The sequence below is a fragment of the Leptonychotes weddellii genome, chromosome 7, assembly GCF_054177405.1.
Source record: "Leptonychotes weddellii isolate Sample4059 chromosome 7, ASM5417740v2, whole genome shotgun sequence".
Lineage (NCBI taxonomy): Eukaryota > Metazoa > Chordata > Mammalia > Carnivora > Phocidae > Leptonychotes > Leptonychotes weddellii.
In genome coordinates this window covers 80,222,458-80,238,959 of record NC_138375.1, presented here as the reverse complement: position 1 = coordinate 80,238,959, position 16,502 = coordinate 80,222,458, and the positions used below count along the sequence as shown (strand labels likewise).

At 36.8% G+C, this 16,502-nt stretch overlaps 1 long non-coding RNA gene across 4 annotated transcripts in view; it reads left to right on the top strand.

The window, feature by feature from the left end:
• Positions 1-16,502, top strand: part of LOC115942729 (uncharacterized) — a 66,339-nt gene that overhangs the window by 8,660 nt on the left and 41,177 nt on the right. The window contains exons 2-6 of one of the 4 annotated variants that reach the window (XR_014147091.1): positions 7,336-7,447; positions 8,047-8,184; positions 9,845-10,056; positions 10,834-12,884; positions 14,509-14,625. This is a non-coding gene — a long non-coding RNA (uncharacterized LOC115942729). The other 3 variants (XR_014147090.1, XR_014147093.1, XR_014147092.1) reach the window with 3 other exon arrangements.

Below are 16,502 nucleotides of genomic sequence, written 5' to 3'. Positions count from 1 at the left end.
ATAAATGAGGTTAAGTTTCTCTATATACATGTGTTAATGATGATAGAAGGATGGAATTAGAAAGTTGCCATTTTGAGATTCCTAATGAATAAATAGATTTATTCATTGTACATCAACAGCTACTAACATGATGAAAAAGGAAGCTTTATATGCCTCTTAATGGAAAAACACATCATCACCTACTAAAAAAATCTTGACAAAAAAAATTGAACCTAGTACTGGGAAATACAGAGAACATGTTAAACACCATGACTATACAATCAGGAAAATCCAATCTATGGAAAATCATGGGACAAATTAACTTTGTATGCAGGAAAGAGAGAGGATAGAGAAAATGACAGATTAAGAGACTTATTTAAAAGACATATAGGGGTGCTTGGGTGGCACAGTTGGTTGAGCCACCGACTCTTGATTTCAGCTCAAGTTATGGTCTCAAAACCCACATCAGGCTCCGCGCTCAGTGAGGAGTCTGCTTGAGACTCTCTCTCTCTCTCCCTCTGCCCCTCCCCCTTTGTCCTCACACATGCGCTCTCTTTCTCTCTCAAATAAATAAATGAATCTTTTTTAAAAAATAAATAAATAGGGCGCCTGGGTGGCTCAGTTGGTTAAGCGACTGCCTTCGGCTCAGGTCATGATCAGGGAGTCCCTGGATCGAGTCGCGCATCAGGCTCCCTGCTCAGCAGGGAGTCTGCTTCTCCCTCTCTCATGTACTCACTCTCTCTCATTCTCTCTCTCTCAAATAAATAAATAAAATCTTTAAAAAAAATAAATAAATAAATAAATAAAAGACATATAAAGTGGTGCCTGACTGGCTCAGTCAGGAAAGCACATGACTCTTAAATCTCAGGGTCATGAGTCAAGCCCCATGTTGGGCATGGAGCATACTTAAAAGTAACACAAAACAAAAAGACATATAAAGTGGGGCGTTTGGCTGGCTCAGCTGGTAGAGTATATGATTTTTTATCTCAGGGTCATGAGTTTAAGCCCCACGTTGGGCATAGAGCTTACTTAAAATAAATAATTTAAAAATAAAATAAAATAAGACATATAAAGCAATATGTGAACTTCCATTAGTTATCTACTGCTGTACAACAAATTACCCCAAGACTTAATAGCTTAAAACTGAAAATACTTATGTCTTATAGTTTCTAAGGGTCAGGAATTCAGGAATGGCTTAGCTAGGTGTTCTGGCCCAGAGTTTCTCATGAGTTTGCAGTCAAGCTGTTGGCTGAGCTGCAGTGTTCTGAAGGCTTGACTGGTGATGGAAGATCCACTCCCAAGATGGCTCACTCACAGGGCTGCCTAAGTGTCCTCACAACATGGCACCTGGCTTTTCCCAGAGCAAGTGATCCAAGAAAGAGACAGAAGAAGTCAAAGCCACTCACAATGATATACCATTACTTCTCCCATATTCTATTAATCCCACAGACGATCCCTGATGCAGTATGGAAGGGAACTACCACAATCTGGGCTCCAAAGATTCATTCTTCCAATATTCAAAATACACTCATCTTGTCCCCAAATCCCTTAAAACTCTCATTCCATTACAGCACTAGCTCAAATCCTAGAAATATAAATCAAGTTCAGGAGTGGATGAGGCTTTTCAGGTATACTTCCTTAAGCACAGCTCCTTAAATGGAGTTCCTCTTGATCTGAAGACCTGTAAACTAAAGACTCAAAATATCTGGCTCCACACATGTAATGTAAAATGGATAGGATAACTATCTCCTATACTATAGACATGTGTATTCAAAGGGAGGGAAATGAGCACACAGGTTGACAGAAATAACAAAATCCACCTGGGAACAGGTTGGCAGTTCCTTGATAAGGATTCAAGGCCTGAGAGTAATTTTCTATGACTCTTCACTCTGCCTTCATGGTCTCTTGGACCCACTCACTGAGTTATCCTTCTTTGTCCATGTTTACAGCACTATGGTTGTCTGCTTGCTTTCTGCCTATAGAAAGTTGGATGTCCAAAAACCTCATTTCATTTGGTATTCTGTTCCTCTCAGTATAGGCTGGAAAACAGCCTGGCAATATAATTCTCTTTTAAAAGTCTCTTTTAAGGATGCCTGGGTGGCTCAGTCAGTTAAGCGTATGCTTTCAGCTCAGGTCATGATCCCAGGGTCCTGGGATCAAGACCCACATCGGACTCCCTGCTCAGTGAGGAGCCTGCTTCTCCCTCTGCCTGCAGCTCCCCCTGTTTGTGCTCTCTCTGTCTCTCTCTCTCTGATAATAAATAAAATCTTAAAAAAAATAAAAAGTCTCTTTTAAAGAAGTATATTCTGGGGCGCCTGGGTGGCTCAGTGGGTTGGGCGGCTGCCTTCGGCTCAGGTCATGATCCCCGGGTCCTGGGATTGAGCCCCACGTCTGGCTCCCTGCTCGGTGGAGAGCCTGCTTCTCCCTCTCTCTCTGCCTGCTGCTCTGCCTACTTGTGCTTTCTCTCTCTGTGTCAAATAAATAAATAAAAAAAATTTTTTTTTAAGATTTTATTTATTTATTTGACAGAGACACAGCGAGAGAGGGAACACAAATGGGGAGTGCGAGAGGGAGAAGCAGGCTTCCCGCAGAGCAGGGAGCCCGACGCGGGGCTAGATCCCAGGATTCTGGGATCACAATCCGAGCCGAAGGCAGACGTTCAACCGACTGAGCCACCCAGGCGCCCCTAAATAAATAAAATTTAAAAAAAAAAAAGTATCTTCTGCTAATATAATTCTCTTATAAACTTTGTGGCTTTCCTGTGAATTTTAGTTGAGTTCATGCCATGAGACAAAGCAACACTCGTAACTCTCTTCCATATAAACCCTTCTCTGCCTTGGGAAGATGCACCACACCCTTGAACTTAGAAGTCCTGTAATTTGGTTGAGAGGTTCTATGAGGCACACCCTTTTTGTCTGTATGAAATTACTCTGAGGTGCCATGTTAGAGCTTTCTGAGGTGTATAGGGCTTTACTAACTATACCCTCAACTTCATATTTTCCTGTTACTCCCTGGATTTGTTCTTTGTTCAGAGCCATTTTCTAATTTTAGCATCATTCATCACCTGGAAAGGTTGGGAATCTTCAACTCTGCAAGTTCTGGCTCCTTGTTGTTTATCAGTCCTTCCTTTAACTTATCTCCCTCCTCTCATTTTACTATAGGCAACAAGAAGAAACTAGGTGACATCTTTAACATTCTTGCTGGAAATCACCAGTTTATTAGGCACATTTTCTACTTTACATATAACTTCAGCTGACAAATTTGCTAAACTTTCTGCCACTTTCCTCCAATTTTCAATAAGACTTTTCTGATCTGTTAAGACCTCATCTGCCACCTCCTCAAAGTTATCAAGCATCTACAAACAAATTTCTTCAAGGCTTTTCAAACTTTCGCTAACACTCTCCTCCAAGTCCTTCCACCTCTGCCCACTGCCACTTTCAGAGGCACTCTTCCATTTTAGCTATTTGTTATGGCAGTACCCCTATTCCAGGTACCAAAATCTTTATTAATTTGTTTTGCTTTATAACAAACTACCTCAAAACATAATATTTAAAGCAACAGACATTTCTTATTTCAGGCAGTGCCTGAGAGTCAGAAATCCAGAAGCAGCTTAGCTGAATGGTTCTAGCTCAGGGTGTCTCGTGAAGTAGCAATCAAACTGTCAGCCGGGCTACAATCATCTGATGGTTTAACTGGTGCTAGAGGATTCACTTCCAAGATGGCTTACTCTTGTGGCCATTGCCAAGATGCCTCAGTTCTTTGTTGGCTGCTTGGCATAATACTTTAGTTCCTCAGCACACCAAAGAGCTGTCTGGCTTCCCCTAATGCAAGTGATTCAAGAGAGAGGGGCAGAGGCTACCATGGCTTTTATGGCTCTTTTGACCTAGCCTCAACATTGACATACCATCACACAGATATGTGACCAACAGGTTGATCACACATATAAACCAAGATACAGTGTGAGAGGGAATTATCCAAGGGTGTGAATACCAGGGAGTGGGAATCATTGGGTGCCACTTTGGAGCCTACCTACCACAGAATTTTGTCTGGATCATGATTCAAACAAACTTTTTTTTTTTAAGAATTTTTTATTTAGGGGCACCTGGGTGGCTCAGTCATTGGGCATCTGCCTTCGGCTCAGGTCATGATCCCATGGTCCTGGGATCGAGCCCCGCATCGGGCTCCCTGCTCAGTGGGAAGCCTGCTTCTCCCTCTCCCACTGCCCCTGCTCGTGTTCCCTCTCTCGCTGTCTCTCTCTGTCAAATAAATAATAAAATAAAATAAATTTAAAAAGAATTTTTTATTTATTCATTTGAGACAGAGACATACAGAGAGACAGAGTGCAGGAGCAGTGGGGAGAGGCAGAGGCAGAGGGAGAAGCAGACTCCCTGTTGAGCAGGGAGCTGACATGGGGCTCAATCTCAGGACCTGTAGATCATGACCTGAGCAGAAGGCAGATGCTTAACCATCTGAGCCACCCAGGAGCCCCTGATTCAAACAGACTTAAAGAAATTTTGTGATAATTAGAAATTTGAATGCTTACTGAATATTTGATGATATTTTGGAATTATAAATTATTTATTATGTTCTAATAGTAATTTTTAAAGGCCCTTTATCTTTTAAAGATACATATTGAAATATTTAGAGATATAATGATATAATGTGTGGGATATACTTTAAAATAATAAGAAATGGGGAAAGTGGGTGGTTGTATAAATGAAGCAAGATTGGTTATGAATTGATAATAGTTGAAGCTGGATAATAGGTAAATGGGAGCTCATTATTCTATTCTGCATACTTTTATATATGTTTTAATATTTTCTGTAAAAAAAGCCAAAAAAAAAAAAGACACCATAAGGAAAGTAGAAGACAAGCCATAAACTGGGAGAAAATCATTACAACCCTTATTACTAACAAAAGGATTAGAATTCACATTGTGTAAAAATCTACTACAATTTAATTAAAAAAAAAAAGATAATGCTCTATACCACACCATACTATTCCAAACAGACAATTCATAGAGGAAGAAACCTGAAGAAATTCTCAAACACAAGGAAATGCAGTTTCACATCTACCACATAAGCAAAAATTTAAAAGTCTGACAATATCCCAGAACACATACTTTGCTATTTAGAGTATAAATTGATATAATCAATTTGGAAAACCATTTGGCATTATATAGTAACCTTGAAGAGGTATATCCTCTATGGTCCAGGAGCAGTGTTCCAGGATATATAAGAAAGAAAATTCTTGGGGCACCTGGGTGGCTCAGTCATTGAGCATCTGCCTTCGGCTCAGGTCATGATCCCAGGGTCCTGGGATTGAGCCCCTCATTGGGCTCCCTGCTCAGCGGGAAGCCTGCTTCTCCCTCTCCCACTCCCCCTGCTTGCGTTCCCTCTCTCGCTGTGTCTCTCTCTGTCAAATAAATAAATAAAATATTTAGAAAAAAAAGAAAGAAAATTCTTAACAGTATTATTTATAACAATAAAAACTAGTCCAACTGTCCATCAACAGTAGAATGATTAAATACACTGTGTATACTCATACAGTAGAATACAACAGTGGAAAAAATGAGTTACAAATCCATGGACATGGATGAATCTCTAACAATGTTGAGCAAAAAAGAAATTCACAGAAGAATATTACATTAGGATTCTACTTCTATAAATTAAAGAAGCAATAAAAGTAAACGATATGTTGTTTAAGAGTACAAACATAAGACATAAATCTATAAATTAAAATGAATGAATGATAACCACAAAATCAAAATAGTGATTTTTCTCTAGCTGTAGAAGGAAGGGAATAGAATAAGGAAAGGCACACAAGAACATAAAAGTAGTGTGATTTTACATTTTGGTTTAGCCAAAACAGTCCTGGTTTACCTATTTTCCTGGTGTTATAATTAATAGCACTTTCACTCTCAAATGTGCTCTGGTTTAGGAAATAAATTATACGTTCATCCTTTCTAAAGCAACTTTTTTCCTTTTAATCTGGGTAGAAGGCATATTAATGTTCATTGTATCATTCTTCCTTATATCACACATATATTTTACAAATATTCATTTGAAACTAGCCAATATTTACTAATATAATTTTAAATTTTAGAGAGTGACTACATAGTGAAAAAAAATCTGTATACAGGTTAAATGTAAATAGGATTTGAATGAAACCTTATCTGGGTGGATATAAAATAAATAACATACTGTGTGCCTGGCATCATGTTTAGGTCTTTATAGATATTACTTCATTTTCACAGCAAGACTTTTAGGTAAGTATTATCTCCATCTTACACATGAAGAATCTCAGGCACAAAGAGTATATATAGCTTAGCCAAAGTCATACCGTAAGTGAAAGCAGAATTTGAACCCAAGCACTGTTAGACCAAACTCCATGCTCTTAACCACAATACCAGAGTCCATAAAAGATATTCTTAATCTTTTTTGTGTCATGGATCCCTTTGGCAGTCTGGTGAAGTCTATAAAGCCCTTTTTAGAATTGTGTCTTTAAATGCAAAGTATATGCATAGAATCATTAATGGAACAAATTATATTAAAATACAATAATCAAGATATTCAACAAAAAGTGTGCTATATATGTTCTTCTTCATTAATGCACCAAATAACAAAATCTAGCAGAGGATCTAATAATGTCTAAAATTTAAAAGTAGTAAACACCAAAAAAAAAAAAAAAACAACACCAAACTACGATAGTAATGTGATGGGAAAATATCTGTGATTTTTATTGGTGAAAATGTCACCAGTACTTCTAATAACACTGTCATTGATTGTATATGTTACAATTGAAAGAAATGCTAACTTTCTCTTAGAGGGTAGCAACAATTAAGGTATAATATTTTCCCATTGAAATTCATAGCCCTCTGTGTTAAAACTAGTTCATAGACTTTTTGACATATATTTCACTTCAGAAAGGTCATTTTCCCCTACCCCACCTTGCAGTTTCTGGTTTGGGATTATATTAAAAATGAGATGCACAAAAAGTCAGTTCATTAAAAATAATATATATATTTCTCCATGTGGTGAACTTGAGTGGGGGATGAGAAACAAGAATGTGTTAGAATAACCAGGTATATATGGGAAGCTTGGAAGTGCTTTAGAATGTTTTATTTGAGAGGTTTAAAACTGGTTCCAAATATATACTGCCACATGTAATTATTTATAAAAGAATTCATTATTGATACCACAGTGCCCTATAATATACTATTTGTCAATAGGTGTAGCAATGCACCAATCAAAAAAGAAAATTCAAATACTGGACACCCTTTAAAAGTTTCATTGAGCTAAAAGCAAAACATTTGACAAGTTTTTGATTTGTCTTTCTCATGATTTGATGTCCCAGCAGAGCAACTGGAGAACCTAATTCTGACCAACAAGGAGGAATTGCCTGGCTAATTGGAAGTGACAGAAACCTTGGGAGAAAGCAACCACATACCAAGGATAATTATAAGAAGGTAACATGGCCCAAAAGAATAGTGTCAAGGAAACTGAAACCCCCAAATGAGGTGAGACTTGCAAAAAAATGCTAAGAAAGGACAAAGAACGGGCTTTTTAAAATTCTATTCAGAGCCAGAAGATGATCAAGGAAGGGAAAAGCCCACTTTGCAGCTTCTGGTGTAAGGTTAGAGCTGACAGAGAAAGCAGAACTCCCTAAATATTATTTTGCTTCATTCTCTACAAAGGAAACATGAGAAGAAGGTTGATGTAGTAGAAAGAATTATGTGTGTTTGTGGGGTCAGGGAAATCTGAGTTTAATTCTCTGTTTCAACACTTTGTAGTTATATAACCCTACATCTCCTTTTCCCCTTTTCCCCCCATTTTCTGTAAAACGGAGACAACCATATCTTTTTCATAGCATTGTTCTGAGTAACAGAAGTAACACATTCAAAACGTTAAGCTAGGCTCACAGTAGTGACAATAAATAGCAATTTATTAATATTCAAAAGAGTAGTATAAATATGAGCAGGAAGCAATACTCTTCCCAAATTGGGGAAGAAATTCTAAAAAAGTACCTAACAGCTCCAATTTATATTATGTCATCTGATATGAACAGGGCTTATTGCAGGCTTTGGAGCAGAATGCTAGTGGGGGAGCACAAATGAGGCCTGAGAACAACTATCCCCATCATTGAGGAATTATGGGAAACAACAGGTGCTAGAACACGAAACATGGACAAATGTCTGCCTTCAAGGTAAGAAGTGGAAATTTAAAACCTGGAATTATTTGCTTTTTGACTCAGTGATATTCCTTCCACTGGTGTAGTATTCATTTGCCCAGGGAAGGGAGAATTCCAAAAGAAAGCCACTAAAACAAAGAAATAGACTGAATTTCCCAAAGAAGTGCTTAAAGTGAAGACACAAGTCTTGAAAACTAAGGTGATGATGAAAGAAGAGTCCTCTTGGATTTCTTCAAAGCTTCAAGAGGTATAGCTTGAAAGAAGAAGGAAAAAATTGTATCCTTAGGCAAGATGTAGTGAGCTGAATGGTGGCACCCGAAAAAGATGTCCATGTCCCACATCTGTGGAAACTGTGAATGTCACCTTTTTTTGGGAAAAGGGTCTTTTGCAGATGTAATTAAGTTAAAAGTTTTGAGATGAGGATATCAATTGCCCTGGATTATCTCAGGCTGTAAATTCAATGACAAGTATCTTTATGTGACAGAGAAGATACAGAGAAGAGGAGGCAGTGTGACCACAGAGCTTAAGATTGGACTAATGTGGCCACAAGTGAAGGAATGGTGACAGCTAGTAGAAGCTGGAAGAGGCAAAAAATTAGGTTTTATCCTAGATCTTTCAGAAGAAGTGCAGCCCTGCTAACATCTTGATTTCAGACTTCTGGCCTCAGAACTGTAAAATAATAAATTTCTGTTGTGTTAAGCCACCAATCTATGGTAATTTGTTATGGCAGCCCTATAAAGTTAGTGCACAGAGTTTTAAAAGAATCCAGTAACATCTTTAAGTAGCTTAGGTTTTCTTGGGTTGGAAGGAATGCACAGGGGGTGGGGGTGGTGGTTGTGAAATGGATGGTGTAGGGTGGAGAAAGTCTGAGGGACTCACTCCATGGAGGGAATATGTGAACCAGACTGGCGTTAGCAAAATACAGATCATACAGTCTCTGCTTTGACAGAGATCGTCAGGGTTTGAAAGAGACTTGACAGGGTTACCCTATGCATTGCCAAAACCAGGAAGCCAAGGCCAGTTTCCCCAAAGAGTATTTTATGTCATCAGAGAGAGCTTCTGTTTGATTGACAAATGTTTTCCATTCCCCCCGCTCTTGATCTGTAGCAGTATCGGTAGCTATCTCTGCCAATACTTTACTCAATCCTGTCCAAACTACTCTTGGAAAAAGTACTTTTTCAATATTACCTGGCATCACAAACCTTCAGAAATAGAAACAATTATGGACAACTAAAGGGGTTCCAATGATAAAGAATGGAGTCATAATTAAAATTCATAAAATTTGGGGAGTCTGTAACCATAAATGCAGAGTCCAACCAACTAATAGGGGTTTTAAAGTTTATTCACTCATTTAGATGTCACAAATTTATGGAACATCTACTCTGTATAAATGTCTATGTTAGGCTTTAGAAAGATGATTAAAGTATTGCCCTTGGATTGCAGCAGTTTAAAATCTGGTGAGTGAAACAACAGACTTATAAAGAAATAAACTATATCACAACATAAGTGTTCATTGTAAAGCCTCATATTTAGTAAAAATTTTTTAAAAATTAACTACATACAACTGCTTGGGATGGACTGACCCTAGCATGTGTAAAACACCTTCAGGAGCTTAATAAACTGAAAAAAAAATTTTTTTCAAGAATATGACAGTGTGCTGATACTCTTCTTCTAGCTCATAAATTTTCAAAAAATTAACAAGGGCTTAAGCACCCAAAGGAGGAAATACAAATAGCCAATAAAGATATAAAAACAAATTTTAAAAATGCATTCTCAACTACAAGCAAATCGAGACAACAAATTTAAAGAAAATAAATAATAGTATTCCATGTTTGCAAAGATGTGGTGAAATGGACACTTACCTACCACTGGAGTAAATATAAAATGGTAAGTTTTTGGAAAGTTATTGTATACAAGTCATACTATGCAATGCAGCTATTTTTTTCTAGGAAACTGCTTTAAGAAATAACCTAAAACATATACATAAAAGGATACATAAGGAAGTCCATAACAGATTATGTATATTAGCAAAAAAATTTAAGATGAATGATTTAAAAGATATGTACAGCCTATTTGATGGGATGTCATAATCATAATCAGTATTATGTGTCTTAAAAAGAGAATTTCTGCTATATTTTATATTATATTATACTATATTAAACCAGAAGACTAAGGATCATGACTTTTCACTGTAAACTCTCTTGAACGTTTTGAATTTTGTGCCATGTGCATGTAACACATCCAAAAAAAAATGTAATTTTAAAAATAAATTATTTGGCTTAAATTTTTTAAATAATCACACTAAGTGAAAGGTAAGGAAATTTCATTACTCCCTGCAGTGAATATGTATAATTGGAAAATGTATACACTCTGTGTTACTAGAAATATTTTGTTCAGTATTTTGCACTGTAAGAAATCTAGAACCAGTTTACATTCAAGCAAGAAGAATGATAAAGGACCTCATGTAAGACATGGCTAGAGGAAAATGTAAATGTTTAGCCTAGAGAGCGTGATGGCTGTCTTCAAGTATCTGAAGTATGCAGAAAAGGGACCACACTTCTCAGGAAAGTCTCAGAGGATGAAACTAGACCCAGTGGCAGGAGCAATAATAAGCCATTTTAGTTCAATGTCAAAATATTTACAGACTTGTTCACTTGTTTATAGACCATTTCAGCCCAATGTCAAGAAACTTTGTAACAGAACTGGCCAAAAAAAAAAAAAGAGAGAGAGAGAGTGAGTTCACAGTCACTTGAAGGATTCAAGCATAAATTGTCACCTACTTGACTGGACATTATAGAAGAGGTTCAAGCATCAGAAGTGTGGTTTTTGTATGATTCCTGCTGTGTGAGAAATCATTTAACCTCTCTGATACACCATTCTCTGTAAAATGGGGAAGTTCAACTGAAATACCTTCAGTGCCTTTTGAGTTTTAAATCGTTTGAGTCTCCATTGGTGTAATTACATTTTGTCTGTCTTTTCCAGATTTACATAATATCGGCCTTTTATCACTTGAAATACATCACACCACACTTGTGAGAATTAATTGAATATTTGTAAAAATGCAAAACACCATGTAAGACATCCTTACAGTCCAACATCATTGGCCATTGGGAAAATGCAAATTAACACCAAAATGAGATACCACCACACACCTGTTAGAATGGCCAGCTAAAATTAAAAATATTTATGATACCAAGTATTGACAAGATGTGGAGCAACTGTATCTCTTTGCTGGTGGAAATGTAAAATAATACAGTTACTCTAGAAAACAGTTTGGCAGTTTCTCACAAAATTAAACATACATTTACCATAAGACCCAGTAATCGAACTACTGGGTATTTATTCTAGAAAAATGAAAATGTAAGTTTGCACAAAAATCTATGTATAGATTTTCATATCAACTCTATGTGACAGCCCAAAACTGGAAATCACTCAGATGTCCTCTGATGGGTAAATGAATACACTGTGGTACAACTATATCATGGAATACTATTCAGCAATAAAAAGGAACAAACTATCAACACACACAAAACAACTTACATGTATCTCAAGGCCATTATACCGACTGAAAAAAAGCCAATATCAAAAGAATATATATGATATAATTCCATTTCTACAACATCCTCAAAATGGCAAAATTATAGTGATGTAGAACACATCAGTGGTGCCAGGGGTTAGAGTTGGAGGGAAGGTGTGACTATAAAGGGATAGCAGGAGGGAGTTACTTTGGGGGAATGGGATAGTTTTATATCCTAATTGTGGTGATCACTACATTAATCTAGTACATGTGATAAATTTTATAGAACTAGACAAACACACAGAAATCTATGTTTATCTTCAAGTTTCTGGAAAGCAAGGAAATTTGTATCTACATTCACTTTTTGTTTTCATTGACTTTTTTATGTTTAGCTGTCTTGTAATCAATACTGTGAAATGTTTCTCATACGAAACATGTTTCGTGTTGAAGAATGCCATAGCAAAAAGGGTGTGAGGTGTACTTACTTGATAGTAATTTTACTCCTTTTCTTTAAAGGAGTAAATGGTCAATGCGAAAGTAAATTCAGGCAAAGCCCATTTTTATTTATATTTTATTCTTGTTTTTAAATTTTACAATCACATTTTCAAAGAAGCCTCTGGAAAAGATTTTTACATAAATTTTCACAGCTCACTCAATTGTGATATACTTTTTTACTATTTATCTTATGACTAAAGAGACTATCCATACCTTACCAGGTTCTATTTTAGCTGCTGATTCTTTTTATACTTAACTAAATTTATTTCCATTCAAATTTCCTGATAAACACAGGAGCTTAAAATTAATTCCTGTGCTAGGATAAAATCTATACATAGAGTCTGTCTCAAGAGTGAAATTTTCTTATAAGATGACCCTTATGGATACTAAAATATTAGCCTCTCTTAGATAGTATCTAAGACTGTCCTTGTGACTGATACTACCAATGGTCACCAATATTTTCCATTCTCTTCCCTTTTCTGGATATGTAAAATGTTATATTTCTTAGTTCTATTGATAGACAATGGACAGAGCTGCTGTGTCACTTCCAGTGCATGATTCACCATGCTGTCTATCCTGGCACAAAGAATGAAGCATCAAAATGAGATGGAGATATCAGAAGAAGAAAGTGATCTTGAATGTTGAGCTACTACACGAGGGGCTGCCATGGAGAAATTCCTAGACTCTTAGCAGATTAGCCTGAGTAAGAACTTTTATGTGATAAGCCCCTGAGATTTTGTTATAGTTTATTACTACAGTATTACCTAGCCTGTCCTGTCAAATAAATTCTGCATAGTAACATTGCCTGTGTTAAAAGTTTTCAAAAAACAAAACAAACAAAAAGTTTTCCTGGCCTTTTGTGCTTTCTATATATCAGATAAATAATTATATGTAAGTTGCCAGCTTTTCTAATAAGAATATATTTAATATGATAAACATTTCAATTGATAACTTATTCTGCTAGCCTCTACCACCAATTTTAGATCTCAAATGTCTAATCTAAATAATACTTTTAATTACATATATATGTGTATATATATATGTGTGTGTGTTTATATATATATATATATATATATATAGAACATACACCTTGTGTTAATCATTACCAACCAATAAAAAAGGGATACATTTGGTTTTTTGTTTCGAAGATTTTATTTGTAAGTGATCTCTGCACCCAATGTGGGGCTCAAACCTAAAACCCTGAGATCAAGAGTCACACATTCTACTAACTGAGCCAGCCAGGCATCCCCCAGGATATGTCTGTTAATGCAGATGTTTAATTCACTAAGTAACAATTGATATTTCTTGTCATGTTTCCTGGGTAGCAGAACCTGAGATAGAGATTTGCATGCAGGAAAATTTACATGAGGTAGAGGGCCTGGGCCTTTTTATACTCATCAATGGCCATTCATTGGATAAAGACTGCCCCCAGGGAGTAGGTATGACCTTGGGTAAGGCAATTCATGGACAGAGCTGACATCTTGAGCCAACAGCACTCCCAGCAGGTGGATAAACAAGTCCTTTAGTCCTGAAGAGGAATCTCGTATCAGTGGAATCTGCCTCAGTATCCAGCACACCTGTTAATCATAGAGGCATGTATCTATCTGAAATTTTTAGATGATCACTACCACCACCATCATCATCATCATCATTATCACATTTACCGACAACTTTACTATGTGCCAGGCACTTGTCCTAAGTGTTTGAAATTATTAACTCATGTAATTCTCAAAGTAACTCTATAATATACTTTCAAATGATTCATCTTCGAAAATAAAAGTCAATATAAGTGCTTTCTACAACATCCCATAGTGCCAGAAATGATTTGCTAATGATCATTTAGTAATTTCCACTGTAAGTTACTTTATCCAGTATAAGCAGCCCCATTCAGTAACTCATTGGCCATATAGTTACTTTTTTCACGGGTTGCACTCTCTAAATTATAGAATGTATTATGATGTCTAATTTACTTTAAAATAATTGAACATAGACAATGTGATATTATTTGTGATTGTATATGTGTGTTAACTTAGGCTACATCATAAGTGCTGTTGTTTGCCATCATTGGGAGCTCATACTCCCAGGTATGGTCAGCTAATATTTAGTCCAAAAGGCCACAATCCAGAGGAAGCTATGACACACATTTTAGTCATACTTATCTTGAACACCAGAATTTTACTAATTAACATAATGAATATTAGCAGTGGGTTTTCATTGATGAAATTGAAGTTGGTCTAGGTATGTGAATTGGCTAATATATTTTAGACATTCCACTTTTTCAGAATAGGCAATCAAAATCTAACAAGCACCATAATCTGTATCCTTAGGAAAGGCACCAAGATTTGATCCCTGAAACATCCTGTATCCAGCTCTTGATTCAATGGATTCTGGCCACTTGAAAGGATTCTAAGTATTGCTGCATCTACCTTAAGTGAACCTTTCATGTATGTTGTAGTCATATGTGGTAGCCAGTCTTCAAATGGGCCCTCATTGACCTTAATACGAATAATCCTTACTATTCAACCTTTTGTGTAGTTCCCTCCCACACTGAATAGAGGTAACCTGTGTAACCAATAAGATATTCTGTAAATGAAGATACATGACTTCCAAAGCTAAGTCTTCTTTTTTTTTTTTTGGCTCTGGAAATGCTTTATTAAATTTCCAAAGAGAAAAACATAGTAACTCATGTAAAAGATCTTAACCACTGCTTTGAAAAAACACATTTTAACCCATAATTTAAGATTTTTCAATATGATTGGTTCAAGATTATTTTCTAGCAAGATAATCAAAATATTCCAATCAGAAAAAACACTTTAAAGGTATTTTTTCAGTTTAATTTAAATAGATTTACAAGCATAAATCTTATCCATAATTAAGAGAATTGCCTACTTTACTCAGTAGGCTATAAGTGTATCATATGTAAAACAGAATGTAGGTTACAATTGGGAGTATATACCTAAATGACATCATAAGTTTTTCTTTTTTAGAGTTTCTTTTCTTTTGCTTTTTTAAAAATTTAGATTCAATCAATTAACATATAATGTAGTATTAGTTTTACAAGTAGAGTTCATTCATCAGTCTTATATAATACTTAGTGCTCATTACATCACCTGCCCTCCTTAATGTCCATCACCCAGTTACCCCATCCCCTCACCCCCCTTGTTCCAAAGCTAAGTCTTAAAAGACATTGCAATTCTGGGGCGCCTGGCTGGCTCAGTCATTAAACGTCTGCCTTCGGCTCAGGTCATGATCCCAGGGTCCTGGTATCAAACCCTGCATCAGGCTCCCCGCTTTGCGGGAAGCCTGCTTCTCCCTCTCCCACTCCCCCTGCTTGGGTTCCCTCTTTTGCTGTGTCTCTCTCTGTCAAATAAATAAAATCTTTAAAAAAAAAAAAAAGACATTGCAATTCTGCCTTGTCCTCTTGGATTATCTATTTCGGAGGAAGACAACCACCATGTTGTGAAGCCGTTCAAGCAACCTAATGGAGATGCATATGGGGAAGTCCACAGGTCTCCTGCCAATACCCCACACTAACTTGCCAGGCATGTGAGTCAGCTATCTTACAAGTAGGTCTTCCAGGCCCAGTCAAGCCTTCAGGTAATAACAGCACCAGCCAACTTTTTGACTCATGAGAAACCCTGAACCAAAACTTAGCCTTGATCTATAGAAACTATGAGATAATAAATATTTATTGTTGTGTTAAGTCACTAAATTTGCGGGTCCTTTATTATGGAGCAACAGATAACTGCAACATGACAGTACATAAAAGGATGGAGAGCTGAAACTTAACTGAGCTTACAGAAGAGACTGTATGAACTGTTGTATAAAAGCCTCCTTACTAATAACTGTTTATTTTCAAAATGTTTATTTATATGCCAGAATTTGGTCTGAGACTTGCTTTTTTTTTTTTTTTTAAGATTTTATTTATTTATTTGACAGAGAGAGAGTTAGTGAAAGCAGGAACACAAGCAGGGGGAGAGGGAGAGGGAGAAACAGGCTTCCTGCAGAGCAGGGAGCCTGATGCGGGGCTCGATCCCAGGACCCTGGGATCATGACCTGAGCCACAGCAGACACTTAATGACTGAGCCACCCATGCACCCCCTGAGACTTGCTTTTAACTTAGTATCAAGGTGTGTCGAGGTGTTTTGTGTGTGTTGATAGTTTGTTCCTTTTTATTGCTGAATAGTATTCCATGATATAGATGTACTTATCTCAAAAATTGGTGGGTACTTTTTTCTGTCAAAAAGAACAAAATAGGGGCACCTGGCTGGCTCAGTCAGTGGAGCATGTGGCTCTTGATCTCGGGATTGCGAGTTCGGGT